The sequence below is a fragment of the Pipistrellus hanaki genome (genome assembly GCF_964339955.1).
Source record: "Pipistrellus hanaki genome assembly, contig: scaffold_23, whole genome shotgun sequence".
Classification (NCBI taxonomy): domain Eukaryota; kingdom Metazoa; phylum Chordata; class Mammalia; order Chiroptera; family Vespertilionidae; genus Pipistrellus; species Pipistrellus hanaki.
This window is the reverse complement of record NW_028182304.1, coordinates 5,777,220-5,795,853: the sequence shown is the minus strand read 5'-3', so window position 1 is coordinate 5,795,853 and position 18,634 is coordinate 5,777,220.

Below are 18,634 nucleotides of genomic sequence, written 5' to 3'. Positions count from 1 at the left end.
AATTCGAGTTAAGATCACATGAAACACTGTATGAATCCTATATTCTTTCCCTAAAGGACTCTAGAGTGGGAAATGTGTGTTATACAAGTCAGAATACCATTGAAATAGAGAAAGGAACATGTTCTGCAGCTTTGGAAAGCCTTACACTTCACTGAAATGTTGAACTACACTCTATAACACAGTTGAGAGAGACAATGTTCCCAAGCTGCCTCAGTTCATAACAGTGTGTAGGAAGTTGTTTGATGAAGTGGGCAAAGCTTATACTTGGACCAGAAGGCAGAATATAGGAAACTACATGAAAACATGGATAATTCAGAGAAAATGACTGTAAACACATGAGAACTCGTTTAGAACAGCTGAAAGAGATTCTCCAAGTCAGTTCTTAGTGTAGAAAAGGTAGCTAAGATAAGGGAAATCCTTAATTCGAGTTAAGATCACATGAAACACTGTATGAATCCTATACTCTTTCCCTAAAGGACTCTAGAGTGGTAAATGTGTGTTATACAAGTCAGAATACCATTGAAATAGAGAAAGGAACACGTTCGGCAGCTTTGGAAAGCCTTACACTTCACTGAAATGTTGAACTACACTCTATAACACAGTTGAGAGACAATGTTCCCAAGCTGCCTCAGTTCATAACAGTGTGTAGGAAGTTGTTTGATGAAGTGGGCAAAGGTTATACTTGGACAAGAAGGCAGAATATAGGAAACTACATGAAAACATGGATAATTCAGAGAAAATGACTGTAAAAAGATGAGAACTCATTTAGAACAGCTGAAAGAGATTCTTCAAGTCAGTTGTTAGTATAGAAAAGGTAGCTAAGATATGGGAAATCCTAAATTGAGATAAGATCACATGAAACACTGTATCAATCCTATATTCTTTACTTAAAGGACTCTAGAGTGGTAAATGTGTGTTATACAAGTCAGAATACCATTGAAATAGAGAAAGAAACACGTTTGGCAGCTTTGGAAAGCCTTACACTTCACTGAAATGTAGTACTACACTCTATAACACAGTTGAGAGACAATGTTCCCAAGCTGCCTCAGTTCATAACAGTGTGTAGGAAGTTGTTTGATAAAGTGGGCAAAGCTTATACTTGGACCAGAAGGCAGAATATAGGAAACTACATGAAAACATGGATAATTCAGAGAAAATGACTGTAAACACATGAGAACTCGTTTAGAACAGCTGAAAGAGATTCTCCAAGTCAGTTCTTAGTGTAGAAAAGGTAGCTAAGATAAGGGAAATCCTTAATTCGAGTTAAGATCACATGAAACACTGTATGAATCCTATATTCTTTCCCTACAGGACTCTAGAGTGGGAAATGTGTGTTATACAAGTCAGAATACCATTGAAATAGAGAAAGGAACACGTTCGGCAGCTTTGGAAAGCCTTACACTTCACTGAAATGTAGTACTACACTCTATAACACAGTTGAGAGACAATGTTCCCAAGCTGCCTCAGTTCATAACAGTGTGTAGGAAGTTGTTTGATGAAGTGGGCAAAGGTTATACTTGGACAAGAAGGCAGAATATAGGAAACTACATGAAAACATGAATAATTCAGAGAAAATGACTGTAAAAAGATGAGAACTCATTTAGAACAGCTGAAAGAGATTCTTCAAGTCAGTTGTTAGTATAGAAAAGGTTGCTAAGATATGGGAAATCCTAAATTGAGTTAAGATCGCATGAAACACTGTATCAATCCTATATTCTTTCCCTAAAGGACTCTAGAGTGGGAAATGTGTGTTATACAAGTCAGAATACCATTGAAATAGAGAAAGGAACATGTTCTGCAGCTTTGGAAAGCCTTACACTTCACTGAAATGTTGAACTACACTCTATAACACAGTTGAGAGAGACAATGTTCCCAAGCTGCCTCAGTTCATAACAGTGTGTAGGAAGTTGTTTGATAAAGTGGGCAAAGCTTATACTTGGACCAGAAGGCAGAATATAGGAAACTACATGAAAACATGGATAATTCAGAGAAAATGACTGTAAACACATGAGAACTCGTTTAGAACAGCTGAAAGAGATTCTCCAAGTCAGTTCTTAGTGTAGAAAAGGTAGCTAAGATAAGGGAAATCCTTAATTCGAGTTAAGATCACATGAAACTCTGTATGAATCCTATATTCTTTCCCTAAAGGACTCTAGAGTGGTAAATGTGTGTTATACAAGTCAGAATACCATTGAAATAGAGAAAGGAACACGTTCGGCAGCTTTGGAAAGCCTTACACTTCACTGAAATGTAGTACTACACTCTATAACACAGTTGAGAGACAATGTTCCCAAGCTGCCTCAGTTCATAACAGTGTGTAGGAAGTTGTTTGATAAAGTGGGCAAAGCTTATACTTGGACCAGAAGGCAGAATATAGGAAACTACATGGAAACATGGATAATTCAGAGAAAATGACTGTAAACAGATGAGAACTCATTTAGAACAGCTGAAAGAGATTCTTCAAGTCAGTTGTTAGTATAGAAAAGGTAGCTAAGATATGGGAAATCCTAAATTGAGTTAAGATCGCATGAAACACTGTATCAATCCTATATTCTTTACTTAAAGGACTCTAGAGTGGTAAATGTGTGTTATACAAGTCAGAATACCATTGAAATAGAGAAAGAAACACGTTCGGCAGCTTTGGAAAGCCTTACACTTCACTGAAATGTAGTACTACACTCTATAACACAGTTGAGAGAGACAATGTTCCCAAGCTGCCTCAGTTCATAACAGTGTGTAGGAAGTTGTTTGATAAAGTGGGCAAAGCTTATACTTGGACCAGAAGGCAGAATATAGGAAACTACATGAAAACATGGATAATTCAGAGAAAATGACTGTAAACATATGAGAACTCGTTTAGAACAGCTGAAAGAGATTCTCCAAGTCAGTTCTTAGTGTAGAAAAGGTAGCTAAGATAAGGGAAATCCTTAATTCGAGTTAAGATCACATGAAACACTGTATGAATCCTATATTCTTTCCCTAAAGGACTCTAGAGTGGTAAATGTGTGTTATACAAGTCAGAATACTATTGAAATAGAGAAAGGAACATGTTCGGCAGCTTTGGAAAGCCTTACACTTCACTGAAATGTTGAACTACACTCTATAACACAGTTGAGAGACAATGTTCCCAAGCTGCCTCAGTTCATAACAGTGTGTAGGAAGTTGTTTGATGAAGTGGGCAAAGGTTATACTTGGACAAGAAGGCAGAATATAGGAAACTACATGAAAAAATGGATAATTCAGAGAAAATGAGTGTAAAAAGATGAGAACTCATTTAGAACAGCTGAAAGAGATTCTTCAAGTCAGTTGTTAGTATAGAAAAGGTAGCTAAGATATGGGAAATCCTAAATTGAGTTAAGATCGCATGAAACACTGTATCAATCCTATATTCTTTACTTAAAGGACTCTAGAGTGGTAAATGTGTGTTATACAAGTCAGAATACCATTGAAATAGAGAAAGAAACACGTTCGGCAGCTTTGGAAAGCCTTACACTTCACTGAAATGTAGTACTACACTCTATAACACAGTTGAGAGAGACAATGTTCCCAAGCTGCCTCAGTTCATAACAGTGTGTAGGAAGTTGTTTGATATAGTGGGCAAAGCTTATACTTGGACCAGAAGGCAGAATATAGGAAACTACATGAAAACATGGATAATTCAGAGAAAATGACTGTAAACATATGAGAACTCGTTTAGAACAGCTGAAAGAGATTCTCCAAGTCAGTTCTTAGTGTAGAAAAGGTAGCTAAGATAAGGGAAATCCTTAATTCGAGTTAAGATCACATGAAACACTGTATGAATCCTATATTCTTTCCCTAAAGGACTCTAGAGTGGTAAATGTGTGTTATACAAGTCAGAATACTATTGAAATAGAGAAAGGAACATTTTCGGCAGCTTTGGAAAGCCTTACACTTCACTGAAATGTTGAACTACACTCTATAACACAGTTGAGAGACAATGTTCCCAAGCTGCCTCAGTTCATAACAGTGTGTAGGAAGTTGTTTGATGAAGTGGGCAAAGGTTATACTTGGACAAGAAGGCAAAATATAGGAAACTACATGAAAAAATGGATAATTCAGAGAAAATGAGTGTAAAAAGATGAGAACTCATTTAGAACAGCTGAAAGAGATTCTTCAAGTCAGTTGTTAGTATAGAAAAGGTAGCTAAGATATGGGAAATCCTAAATTGAGTTAAGATCGCATGAAACACTGTATCAATCCTATATTCTTTACTTAAAGGACTCTAGAGTGGTAAATGTGTGTTATACAAGTCAGAATACCATTGAAATAGAGAAAGAAACACGTTCGGCAGCTTTGGAAAGCCTTACACTTCACTGAAATGTAGTACTACACTCTATAACACAGTTGAGAGAGACAATGTTCCCAAGCTGCCTCAGTTCATAACAGTGTGTAGGAAGTTGTTTGATAAAGTGGGCAAAGCTTATACTTGGACCAGAAGGCAGAATATAGGAAACTACATGAAAACATGGATAATTCAGAGAAAATGACTGTAAACACATGAGAACTCGTTTAGAACAGCTGAAAGAGATTCTCCAAGTCAGTTCTTAGTGTAGAAAAGGTAGCTAAGATAAGGGAAATCCTTAATTCGAGTTAAGATCACATGAAACACTGTATGAATCCTATATTCTTTCCCTAAAGGACTCTAGAGTGGGAAATGTGTGTTATACAAGTCAGAATACCATTGAAATAGAGAAAGGAACATGTTCTGCAGCTTTGGAAAGCCTTACACTTCACTGAAATGTTGAACTACACTCTATAACACAGTTGAGAGAGACAATGTTCCCAAGCTGCCTCAGTTCATAACAGTGTGTAGGAAGTTGTTTGATGAAGTGGGCAAAGCTTATACTTGGACCAGAAGGCAGAATATAGGAAACTACATGAAAACATGGATAATTCAGAGAAAATTACTGTAAACACATGAGAACTCGTTTAGAACAGCTGAAAGAGATTCTCCAAGTCAGTTCTTAGTGTAGAAAAGGTAGCTAAGATAAGGGAAATCCTTAATTCGAGTTAAGATCACATGAAACACTGTATGAATCCTATATTCTTTCCCTACAGGACTCTAGAGTGGTAAATGTGTGTTATACAAGTCAGAATACCATTGAAATAGAGAAAGGAACACGTTCGGCAGCTTTGGAAAGCCTTACACTTCACTGAAATGTAGTACTACACTCTATAACACAGTTGAGAGACAATGTTCCCAAGCTGCCTCAGTTCATAACAGTGTGTAGGAAGTTGTTTGATAAAGTGGGCAAAGCTTACACTTGGACCAGAAGGCAGAATATAGGAAACTACATGGAAACATGGATAATTCAGAGAAAATGACTGTAAACAGATGAGAACTCGTTAAGAACAGCTGAAAGAGATTCTCCAAGTCAGTTCTTAGTGTAGAAAAGGTAGCTAAGATAAGGGAAATCCTTAATTCGAGTTAAGATCACATGAAACACTGTATGAATCCTATATTCTTTCCCTAAAGGACTCTAGAGTGGTAAATGTGTGTTATACAAGTCAGAATACCATTGAAATAGAGAAAGGAACACGTTCGGCAGCTTTGGAAAGCCTTACACTTCACTGAAATGTTGAACTACACTCTATAACACAGTTGAGAGACAATGTTCCCAAGCTGCCTCAGTTCATAACAGTGTGTAGGAAGTTGTTTGATGAAGTGGGCAAAGGTTATACTTGGACAAGAAGGCAGAATATAGGAAACTACATGAAAACATGGATAATTCAGAGAAAATGACTGTAAAAAGATGAGAACTCATTTAGAACAGCTGAAAGAGATTCTTCAAGTCAGTTGTTAGTATAGAAAAGGTAGCTAAGATATGGGAAATCCTAAATTGAGTTAAGATCACATGAAACACTGTATCAATCCTATATTCTTTACTTAAAGGACTCTAGAGTGGTAAATGTGTGTTATACAAGTCAGAATACCATTGAAATAAAGAAAGAAACACGTTCGGCAGCTTTGGAAAGCCTTACACTTCACTGAAATGTAGTACTACACTCTATAACACAGTTGAGAGACAATGTTCCCAAGCTGCCTCAGTTCATAACAGTGTGTAGGAAGTTGTTTGATAAAGTGGGCAAAGCTTATACTTGGACCAGAAGGCAGAATATAGGAAACTACATGAAAACATGGATAATTCAGAGAAAATGACTGTAAACAGATGAGAACTCGTTTAGAACAGCTGAAAGAGATTCTCCAAGTCTGTTCTTAGTGTAGAAAAGGTAGCTAAGATAAGGGAAATCCTTAATTCGAGTTAAGATCACATGAAACACTGTATGAATCCTATATTCTTTCCCTAAAGGACTCTAGAGTGGTAAATGTGTGTTATACAAGTCAGAATACCATTGAAATAGAGAAAGGAACACGTTGGGCAGCTTTGGAAAGCCTTACACTTCACTGAAATGTAGTACTACACTCTATAACACAGTTGAGAGACAATGTTCCCAAGCTGCCTCAGTTCATAACAGTGTGTAGGAAGTTGTTTGATAAAGTGGGCAAAGCTTATACTTGGACCAGAAGGCAGAATATAGGAAACTACATGGAAACATGGATAATTCAGAGAAAATGACTGTAAACAGATGAGAACTCGTTTAGAACAGCTGAAAGAGATTCTCCAAGTCAGTTCTTAGTGTAGAAAAGGTAGCTAAGATAAGGGAAATCCTTAATTCGAGTTAAGATCACATGAAACACTGTATGAATCCTATATTCTTTCCCTAAAGGACTCTAGAGTGGTAAATGTGTGTTATACAAGTCAGAATACTATTGAAATAGAGAAAGGAACATGTTCGGCAGCTTTGGAAAGCCTTACACTTCACTGAAATGTTGAACTACACTCTATAACACAGTTGAGAGACAATGTTCCCAAGCTGCCTCAGTTCATAACAGTGTGTAGGAAGTTGTTTGATGAAGTGGGCAAAGGTTATACTTGGACAAGAAGGCAGAATATAGGAAACTACATGAAAAAATGGATAATTCAGAGAAAATGAATGTAAAAAGATGAGAACTCATTTAGAACAGCTGAAAGAGATTCTTCAAGTCAGTTGTTAGTATAGAAAAGGTAGCTAAGATATGGGAAATCCTAAATTGAGTTAAGATCGCATGAAACACTGTATCAATCCTATATTCTTTACTTAAAGGACTCTAGAGTGGTAAATGTGTGTTATACAAGTCAGAATACCATTGAAATAGAGAAAGAAACACGTTCGGCAGCTTTGGAAAGCCTTACACTTCACTGAAATGTAGTACTACACTCTATAACACAGTTGAGAGAGACAATGTTCCCAAGCTGCCTCAGTTCATAACAGTGTGTAGGAAGTTGTTTGATATAGTGGGCAAAGCTTATACTTGGACCAGAAGGCAGAATATAGGAAACTACATGAAAACATGGATAATTCAGAGAAAATGACTGTAAACATATGAGAACTCGTTTAGAACAGCTGAAAGAGATTCTCCAAGTCAGTTCTTAGTGTAGAAAAGGTAGCTAAGATAAGGGAAATCCTTAATTCGAGTTAAGATCACATGAAACACTGTATGAATCCTATATTCTTTCCCTAAAGGACTCTAGAGTGGTAAATGTGTGTTATACAAGTCAGAATACTATTGAAATAGAGAAAGGAACATTTTCGGCAGCTTTGGAAAGCCTTACACTTCACTGAAATGTTGAACTACACTCTATAACACAGTTGAGAGACAATGTTCCCAAGCTGCCTCAGTTCATAACAGTGTGTAGGAAGTTGTTTGATGAAGTGGGCAAAGGTTATACTTGGACAAGAAGGCAAAATATAGGAAACTACATGAAAAAATGGATAATTCAGAGAAAATGAGTGTAAAAAGATGAGAACTCATTTAGAACAGCTGAAAGAGATTCTTCAAGTCAGTTGTTAGTATAGAAAAGGTAGCTAAGATATGGGAAATCCTAAATTGAGTTAAGATCGCATGAAACACTGTATCAATCCTATATTCTTTACTTAAAGGACTCTAGAGTGGTAAATGTGTGTTATACAAGTCAGAATACCATTGAAATAGAGAAAGAAACACGTTCGGCAGCTTTGGAAAGCCTTACACTTCACTGAAATGTAGTACTACACTCTATAACACAGTTGAGAGAGACAATGTTCCCAAGCTGCCTCAGTTCATAACAGTGTGTAGGAAGTTGTTTGATAAAGTGGGCAAAGCTTATACTTGGACCAGAAGGCAGAATATAGGAAACTACATGAAAACATGGATAATTCAGAGAAAATGACTGTAAACACATGAGAACTCGTTTAGAACAGCTGAAAGAGATTCTCCAAGTCAGTTCTTAGTGTAGAAAAGGTAGCTAAGATAAGGGAAATCCTTAATTCGAGTTAAGATCACATGAAACACTGTATGAATCCTATATTCTTTCCCTAAAGGACTCTAGAGTGGGAAATGTGTGTTATACAAGTCAGAATACCATTGAAATAGAGAAAGGAACATGTTCTGCAGCTTTGGAAAGCCTTACACTTCACTGAAATGTTGAACTACACTCTATAACACAGTTGAGAGAGACAATGTTCCCAAGCTGCCTCAGTTCATAACAGTGTGTAGGAAGTTGTTTGATGAAGTGGGCAAAGCTTATACTTGGACCAGAAGGCAGAATATAGGAAACTACATGAAAACATGGATAATTCAGAGAAAATGACTGTAAACACATGAGAACTCGTTTAGAACAGCTGAAAGAGATTCTCCAAGTCAGTTCTTAGTGTAGAAAAGGTAGCTAAGATAAGGGAAATCCTTAATTCGAGTTAAGATCACATGAAACACTGTATGAATCCTATATTCTTTCCCTACAGGACTCTAGAGTGGTAAATGTGTGTTATACAAGTCAGAATACCATTGAAATAGAGAAAGGAACACGTTCGGCAGCTTTGGAAAGCCTTACACTTCACTGAAATGTAGTACTACACTCTATAACACAGTTGAGAGACAATGTTCCCAAGCTGCCTCAGTTCATAACAGTGTGTAGGAAGTTGTTTGATAAAGTGGGCAAAGCTTACACTTGGACCAGAAGGCAGAATATAGGAAACTACATGGAAACATGGATAATTCAGAGAAAATGACTGTAAACAGATGAGAACTCGTTAAGAACAGCTGAAAGAGATTCTCCAAGTCAGTTCTTAGTGTAGAAAAGGTAGCTAAGATAAGGGAAATCCTTAATTCGAGTTAAGATCACATGAAACACTGTATGAATCCTATATTCTTTCCCTAAAGGACTCTAGAGTGGTAAATGTGTGTTATACAAGTCAGAATACCATTGAAATAGAGAAAGGAACACGTTCGGCAGCTTTGGAAAGCCTTACACTTCACTGAAATGTTGAACTACACTCTATAACACAGTTGAGAGACAATGTTCCCAAGCTGCCTCAGTTCATAACAGTGTGTAGGAAGTTGTTTGATGAAGTGGGCAAAGGTTATACTTGGACAAGAAGGCAGAATATAGGAAACTACATGAAAACATGGATAATTCAGAGAAAATGACTGTAAAAAGATGAGAACTCATTTAGAACAGCTGAAAGAGATTCTTCAAGTCAGTTGTTAGTATAGAAAAGGTAGCTAAGATATGGGAAATCCTAAATTGAGTTAAGATCACATGAAACACTGTATCAATCCTATATTCTTTACTTAAAGGACTCTAGAGTGGTAAATGTGTGTTATACAAGTCAGAATACCATTGAAATAAAGAAAGAAACACGTTCGGCAGCTTTGGAAAGCCTTACACTTCACTGAAATGTAGTACTACACTCTATAACACAGTTGAGAGACAATGTTCCCAAGCTGCCTCAGTTCATAACAGTGTGTAGGAAGTTGTTTGATAAAGTGGGCAAAGCTTATACTTGGACCAGAAGGCAGAATATAGGAAACTACATGAAAACATGGATAATTCAGAGAAAATGACTGTAAACAGATGAGAACTCGTTTAGAACAGCTGAAAGAGATTCTCCAAGTCTGTTCTTAGTGTAGAAAAGGTAGCTAAGATAAGGGAAATCCTTAATTCGAGTTAAGATCACATGAAACACTGTATGAATCCTATATTCTTTCCCTAAAGGACTCTAGAGTGGTAAATGTGTGTTATACAAGTCAGAATACCATTGAAATAGAGAAAGGAACACGTTGGGCAGCTTTGGAAAGCCTTACACTTCACTGAAATGTAGTACTACACTCTATAACACAGTTGAGAGACAATGTTCCCAAGCTGCCTCAGTTCATAACAGTGTGTAGGAAGTTGTTTGATAAAGTGGGCAAAGCTTATACTTGGACCAGAAGGCAGAATATAGGAAACTACATGAAAACATGGATAATTCAGAGAAAATGACTGTAAACAGATGAGAACTCGTTTAGAACAGCTGAAAGAGATTCTCCAAGTCAGTTCTTAGTGTAGAAAAGGTAGCTAAGATAAGGGAAATCCTTAATTCGAGTTAAGATCACATGAAACACTGTATGAATCCTATATTCTTTCCCTAAAGGACTCTAGAGTGGGAAATGTGTGTTATACAAGTCAGAATACCATTGAAATAGAGAAAGGAACATGTTCTGCAGCTTTGGAAAGCCTTACACTTCACTGAAATGTTGAACTACACTCTATAACACAGTTGAGAGAGACAATGTTCCCAAGCTGCCTCAGTTCATAACAGTGTGTAGGAAGTTGTTTGATGAAGTGGGCAAAGGTTATACTTGGACAAGAAGGCAGAATATAGGAAACTACATGAAAAAATGGATAATTCAGAGAAAATGACTGTAAACACATGAGAACTCGTTTAGAACAGCTGAAAGAGATTCTTCAAGTCAGTTGTTAGTGTAGAAAAGGTAGCTAAGATATGGGAAATCCTAAATTGAGTTAAGATCGCATGAAACACTGTATCAATCCTATATTCTTTACTTAAAGGACTCTAGAGTGGTAAATGTGTGTTATACAAGTCAGAATACCATTGAAATAGAGAAAGAAACACGTTCGGCAGCTTTGGAAAGCCTTACACTTCACTGAAATGTAGTACTACACTCTATAACACAGTTGAGAGACAATGTTCCCAAGCTGCCTCAGTTCATAACAGTGTGTAGGAAGTTGTTTGATAAAGTGGGCAAAGCTTATACTTGGACCAGAAGGCAGAATATAGGAAACTACATGGAAACATGGATAATTCAGAGAAAATGACTGTAAACAGATGAGAACTCGTTAAGAACAGCTGAAAGAGATTCTCCAAGTCAGTTCTTAGTGTAGAAAAGGTAGCTAAGATAAGGGAAATCCTTAATTCGAGTTAAGATCACATGAAACACTGTATGAATCCTATATTCTTTCCCTAAAGGACTCTAGAGTGGTAAATGTGTGTTATACAAGTCAGAATACCATTGAAATAGAGAAAGGAACACGTTCGGCAGCTTTGGAAAGCCTTACACTTCACTGAAATGTTGAACTACACTCTATAACACAGTTGAGAGACAATGTTCCCAAGCTGCCTCAGTTCATAACAGTGTGTAGGAAGTTGTTTGATGAAGTGGGCAAAGGTTATACTTGGACAAGAAGGCAGAATATAGGAAACTACATGAAAACATGGATAATTCAGAGAAAATGACTGTAAAAAGATGAGAACTCATTTAGAACAGCTGAAAGAGATTCTTCAAGTCAGTTGTTAGTATAGAAAAGGTAGCTAAGATATGGGAAATCCTAAATTGAGTTAAGATCACATGAAACACTGTATCAATCCTATATTCTTTACTTAAAGGACTCTAGAGTGGTAAATGTGTGTTATACAAGTCAGAATACCATTGAAATAAAGAAAGAAACACGTTCGGCAGCTTTGGAAAGCCTTACACTTCACTGAAATGTAGTACTACACTCTATAACACAGTTGAGAGACAATGTTCCCAAGCTGCCTCAGTTCATAACAGTGTGTAGGAAGTTGTTTGATAAAGTGGGCAAAGCTTATACTTGGACCAGAAGGCAGAATATAGGAAACTACATGAAAACATGGATAATTCAGAGAAAATGACTGTAAACAGATGAGAACTCGTTTAGAACAGCTGAAAGAGATTCTCCAAGTCTGTTCTTAGTGTAGAAAAGGTAGCTAAGATAAGGGAAATCCTTAATTCGAGTTAAGATCACATGAAACACTGTATGAATCCTATATTCTTTCCCTAAAGTACTCTAGAGTGGTAAATGTGTGTTATACAAGTCAGAATACCATTGAAATAGAGAAAGGAACACGTTCGGCAGCTTTGGAAAGCCTTACACTTCACTGAAATTTAGTACTACACTCTATAACACAGTTGAGAGACAATGTTCCCAAGCTGCCTCAGTTCATAACAGTGTGTAGGAAGTTGTTTGATAAAGTGGGCAAAGCTTATACTTGGACCAGAAGGCAGAATATAGGAAACTACATGGAAACATGGATAATTCAGAGAAAATGACTGTAAACACATGAGAACTCGTTTAGAACAGCTGAAAGAGATTCTCCAAGTCAGTTCTTAGTGTAGAAAAGGTAGCTAAGATAAGGGAAATCCTTAATTCGAGTTAAGATCACATGAAACACTGTATGAATCCTATATTCTTTCCCTAAAGGACTCTAGAGTGGGAAATGTGTGTTATACAAGTCAGAATACCATTGAAATAGAGAAAGGAACATGTTCTGCAGCTTTGGAAAGCCTTACACTTCACTGAAATGTTGAACTACACTCTATAACACAGTTGAGAGAGACAATGTTCCCAAGCTGCCTCAGTTCATAACAGTGTGTAGGAAGTTGTTTGATAAAGTGGGCAAAGCTTATACTTGGACCAGAAGGCAGAATATAGGAAACTACATGAAAACATGGATAATTCAGAGAAAATGACTGTAAACACATGAGAACTCGTTTAGAACAGCTGAAAGAGATTCTCCAAGTCAGTTCTTAGTGTAGAAAAGGTAGCTAAGATAAGGGAAATCCTTAATTCGAGTTAAGATCACATGAAACACTGTATGAATCCTATATTCTTTCCCTAAAGGACTCTAGAGTGGTAAATGTGTGTTATACAAGTCAGAATACCATTGAAATAGAGAAAGGAACACGTTCGGCAGCTTTGGAAAGCCTTACACTTCACTGAAATGTAGTACTACACTCTATAACACAGTTGAGAGACAATGTTCCCAAGCTGCCTCAGTTCATAACAGTGTGTAGGAAGTTGTTTGATAAAGTGGGCAAAGCTTATACTTGGACCAGAAGGCAGAATATAGGAAACTACATGGAAACATGGATAATTCAGAGAAAATGACTGTAAACAGATGAGAACTCGTTAAGAACAGCTGAAAGAGATTCTCCAAGTCAGTTCTTAGTGTAGAAAAGGTAGCTAAGATAAGGGAAATCCTTAATTCGAGTTAAGATCACATGAAACACTGTATGAATCCTATATTCTTTCCCTAAAGGACTCTAGAGTGGTAAATGTGTGTTATACAAGTCAGAATACCATTGAAATAGAGAAAGGAACACGTTCGGCAGCTTTGGAAAGCCTTACACTTCACTGAAATGTTGAACTACACTCTATAACACAGTTGAGAGACAATGTTCCCAAGCTGCCTCAGTTCATAACAGTGTGTAGGAAGTTGTTTGATGAAGTGGGCAAAGGTTATACTTGGACAAGAAGGCAGAATATAGGAAACTACATGAAAACATGGATAATTCAGAGAAAATGACTGTAAAAAGATGAGAACTCATTTAGAACAGCTGAAAGAGATTCTTCAAGTCAGTTGTTAGTATAGAAAAGGTAGCTAAGATATGGGAAATCCTAAATTGAGTTAAGATCACATGAAACACTGTATCAATCCTATATTCTTTACTTAAAGGACTCTAGAGTGGTAAATGTGTGTTATACAAGTCAGAATACCATTGAAATAAAGAAAGAAACACGTTCGGCAGCTTTGGAAAGCCTTACACTTCACTGAAATGTAGTACTACACTCTATAACACAGTTGAGAGACAATGTTCCCAAGCTGCCTCAGTTCATAACAGTGTGTAGGAAGTTGTTTGATAAAGTGGGCAAAGCTTATACTTGGACCAGAAGGCAGAATATAGGAAACTACATGAAAACATGGATAATTCAGAGAAAATGACTGTAAACAGATGAGAACTCGTTTAGAACAGCTGAAAGAGATTCTCCAAGTCTGTTCTTAGTGTAGAAAAGGTAGCTAAGATAAGGGAAATCCTTAATTCGAGTTAAGATCACATGAAACACTGTATGAATCCTATATTCTTTCCCTAAAGGACTCTAGAGTGGTAAATGTGTGTTATACAAGTCAGAATACCATTGAAATAGAGAAAGGAACACGTTCGGCAGCTTTGGAAAGCCTTACACTTCACTGAAATGTAGTACTACACTCTATAACACAGTTGAGAGACAATGTTCCCAAGCTGCCTCAGTTCATAACAGTGTGTAGGAAGTTGTTTGATAAAGTGGGCAAAGCTTATACTTGGACCAGAAGGCAGAATATAGGAAACTACATGGAAACATGGATAATTCAGAGAAAATGACTGTAAACAGATGAGAACTCGTTTAGAACAGCTGAAAGAGATTCTCCAAGTCAGTTCTTAGTGTAGAAAAGGTAGCTAAGATAAGGGAAATCCTTAATTCGAGTTAAGATCACATGAAACACTGTATGAATCCTATATTCTTTCCCTAAAGGACTCTAGAGTGGGAAATGTGTGTTATACAAGTCAGAATACCATTGAAATAGAGAAAGGAACATGTTCTGCAGCTTTGGAAAGCCTTACACTTCACTGAAATGTTGAACTACACTCTATAACACAGTTGAGAGAGACAATGTTCCCAAGCTGCCTCAGTTCATAACAGTGTGTAGGAAGTTGTTTGATAACGTGGGCAAAGCTTATACTTGGACCAGAAGGCAGAATATAGGAAACTACATGAAAACATGGATAATTCAGAGAAAATGACTGTAAACACATGAGAACTCGTTTAGAACAGCTGAAAGAGATTCTTCAAGTCAGTTGTTAGTGTAGAAAAGGTAGCTAAGATATGGGAAATCCTAAATTGAGTTAAGATCGCATGAAACACTGTATCAATCCTATATTCTTTACTTAAAGGACTCTAGAGTGGTAAATGTGTGTTATACAAGTCAGAATACCATTGAAATAGAGAAAGAAACACGTTCGGCAGCTTTGGAAAGCCTTACACTTCACTGAAATGTAGTACTACACTCTATAACACAGTTGAGAGACAATGTTCCCAAGCTGCCTCAGTTCATAACAGTGTGTAGGAAGTTGTTTGATAAAGTGGGCAAAGCTTATACTTGGACCAGAAGGCAGAATATAGGAAACTACATGGAAACATGGATAATTCAGAGAAAATGACTGTAAACAGATGAGAACTCGTTAAGAACAGCTGAAAGAGATTCTCCAAGTCAGTTCTTAGTGTAGAAAAGGTAGCTAAGATAAGGGAAATCCTTAATTCGAGTTAAGATCACATGAAACACTGTATGAATCCTATATTCTTTCCCTAAAGGACTCTAGAGTGGTAAATGTGTGTTATACAAGTCAGAATACCATTGAAATAGAGAAAGGAACACGTTCGGCAGCTTTGGAAAGCCTTACACTTCACTGAAATGTTGAACTACACTCTATAACACAGTTGAGAGACAATGTTCCCAAGCTGCCTCAGTTCATAACAGTGTGTAGGAAGTTGTTTGATGAAGTGGGCAAAGGTTATACTTGGACAAGAAGGCAGAATATAGGAAACTACATGAAAACATGGATAATTCAGAGAAAATGACTGTAAAAAGATGAGAACTCATTTAGAACAGCTGAAAGAGATTCTTCAAGTCAGTTGTTAGTATAGAAAAGGTAGCTAAGATATGGGAAATCCTAAATTGAGTTAAGATCACATGAAACACTGTATCAATCCTATATTCTTTACTTAAAGGACTCTAGAGTGGTAAATGTGTGTTATACAAGTCAGAATACCATTGAAATAAAGAAAGAAACACGTTCGGCAGCTTTGGAAAGCCTTACACTTCACTGAAATGTAGTACTACACTCTATAACACAGTTGAGAGACAATGTTCCCAAGCTGCCTCAGTTCATAACAGTGTGTAGGAAGTTGTTTGATAAAGTGGGCAAAGCTTATACTTGGACCAGAAGGCAGAATATAGGAAACTACATGAAAACATGGATAATTCAGAGAAAATGACTGTAAACAGATGAGAACTCGTTTAGAACAGCTGAAAGAGATTCTCCAAGTCTGTTCTTAGTGTAGAAAAGGTAGCTAAGATAAGGGAAATCCTTAATTCGAGTTAAGATCACATGAAACACTGTATGAATCCTATATTCTTTCCCTAAAGGACTCTAGAGTGGTAAATGTGTGTTATACAAGTCAGAATACCATTGAAATAGAGAAAGGAACACGTTCGGCAGCTTTGGAAAGCCTTACACTTCACTGAAATGTAGTACTACACTCTATAACACAGTTGAGAGACAATGTTCCCAAGCTGCCTCAGTTCATAACAGTGTGTAGGAAGTTGTTTGATAAAGTGGGCAAAGCTTATACTTGGACCAGAAGGCAGAATATAGGAAACTACATGGAAACATGGATAATTCAGAGAAAATGACTGTAAACACATGAGAACTCGTTTAGAACAGCTGAAAGAGATTCTCCAAGTCAGTTCTTAGTGTAGAAAAGGTAGCTAAGATAAGGGAAATCCTTAATTCGAGTTAAGATCACATGAAACACTGTATGAATCCTATATTCTTTCCCTAAAGGACTCTAGAGTGGGAAATGTGTGTTATACAAGTCAGAATACCATTGAAATAGAGAAAGGAACATGTTCTGCAGCTTTGGAAAGCCTTACACTTCACTGAAATGTTGAACTACACTCTATAACACAGTTGAGAGAGACAATGTTCCCAAGCTGCCTCAGTTCATAACAGTGTGTAGGAAGTTGTTTGATAAAGTGGGCAAAGCTTATACTTGGACCAGAAGGCAGAATATAGGAAACTACATGAAAACATGGATAATTCAGAGAAAATGACTGTAAACACATGAGAACTCGTTTAGAACAGCTGAAAGAGATTCTCCAAGTCAGTTCTTAGTGTAGAAAAGGTAGCTAAGATAAGGGAAATCCTTAATTCGAGTTAAGATCACATGAAACACTGTATGAATCCTATATTCTTTCCCTAAAGGACTCTAGAGTGGTAAATGTGTGTTATACAAGTCAGAATACCATTGAAATAGAGAAAGGAACACGTTCGGCAGCTTTGGAAAGCCTTACACTTCACTGAAATGTAGTACTACACTCTATAACACAGTTGAGAGACAATGTTCCCAAGCTGCCTCAGTTCATAACAGTGTGTAGGAAGTTGTTTGATAAAGTGGGCAAAGCTTATACTTGGACCAGAAGGCAGAATATAGGAAACTACATGGAAACATGGATAATTCAGAGAAAATGACTGTAAACAGATGAGAACTCGTTAAGAACAGCTGAAAGAGATTCTCCAAGTCAGTTCTTAGTGTAGAAAAGGTAGCTAAGATAAGGGAAATCCTTAATTCGAGTTAAGATCACATGAAACACTGTATGAATCCTATATTCTTTCCCTAAAGGACTCTAGAGTGGTAAATGTGTGTTATACAAGTCAGAATACCATTGAAATAGAGAATAGAACACGTTCGGCAGCTTTGGAAAGCCTTACACTTCACTGAAATGTTGAACTACACTCTATAACACAGTTGAGAGACAATGTTCCCAAGCTGCCTCAGTTCATAACAGTGTGTAGGAAGTTGTTTGATGAAGTGGGCAAAGGTTATACTTGGACAAGAAGGCAGAATATAGGAAACTACATGAAAACATGGATAATTCAGAGAAAATGACTGTAAAAAGATGAGAACTCATTTAGAACAGCTGAAAGAGATTCTTCAAGTCAGTTGTTAGTATAGAAAAGGTAGCTAAGATATGGGAAATCCTAAATTGAGTTAAGATCACATGAAACACTGTATCAATCCTATATTCTTTACTTAAAGGACTCTAGAGTGGTAAATGTGTGTTATACAAGTCAGAATACCATTGAAATAAAGAAAGAAACACGTTCGGCAGCTTTGGAAAGCCTTACACTTCACTGAAATGTAGTACTACACTCTATAACACAGTTGAGAGACAATGTTCCCAAGCTGCCTCAGTTCATAACAGTGTGTAGGAAGTTGTTTGATAAAGTGGGCAAAGCTTATACTTGGACCAGAAGGCAGAATATAGGAAACTACATGAAAACATGGATAATTCAGAGAAAATGACTGTAAACAGATGAGAACTCGTTTACAACAGCTGAAAGAGATTCTCCAAGTCTGTTCTTAGTGTAGAAAAGGTAGCTAAGATAAGGGAAATCCTTAATTCGAGTTAAGATCACATGAAACACTGTATGAATCCTATATTCTTTCCCTAAAGGACTCTAGAGTGGTAAATGTGTGTTATACAAGTCAGAATACCATTGAAATAGAGAAAGGAACACGTTCGGCAGCTTTGGAAAGCCTTACACTTCACTGAAATGTAGTACTACACTCTATAACACAGTTGAGAGACAATGTTCCCAAGCTGCCTCAGTTCATAACAGTGTGTAGGA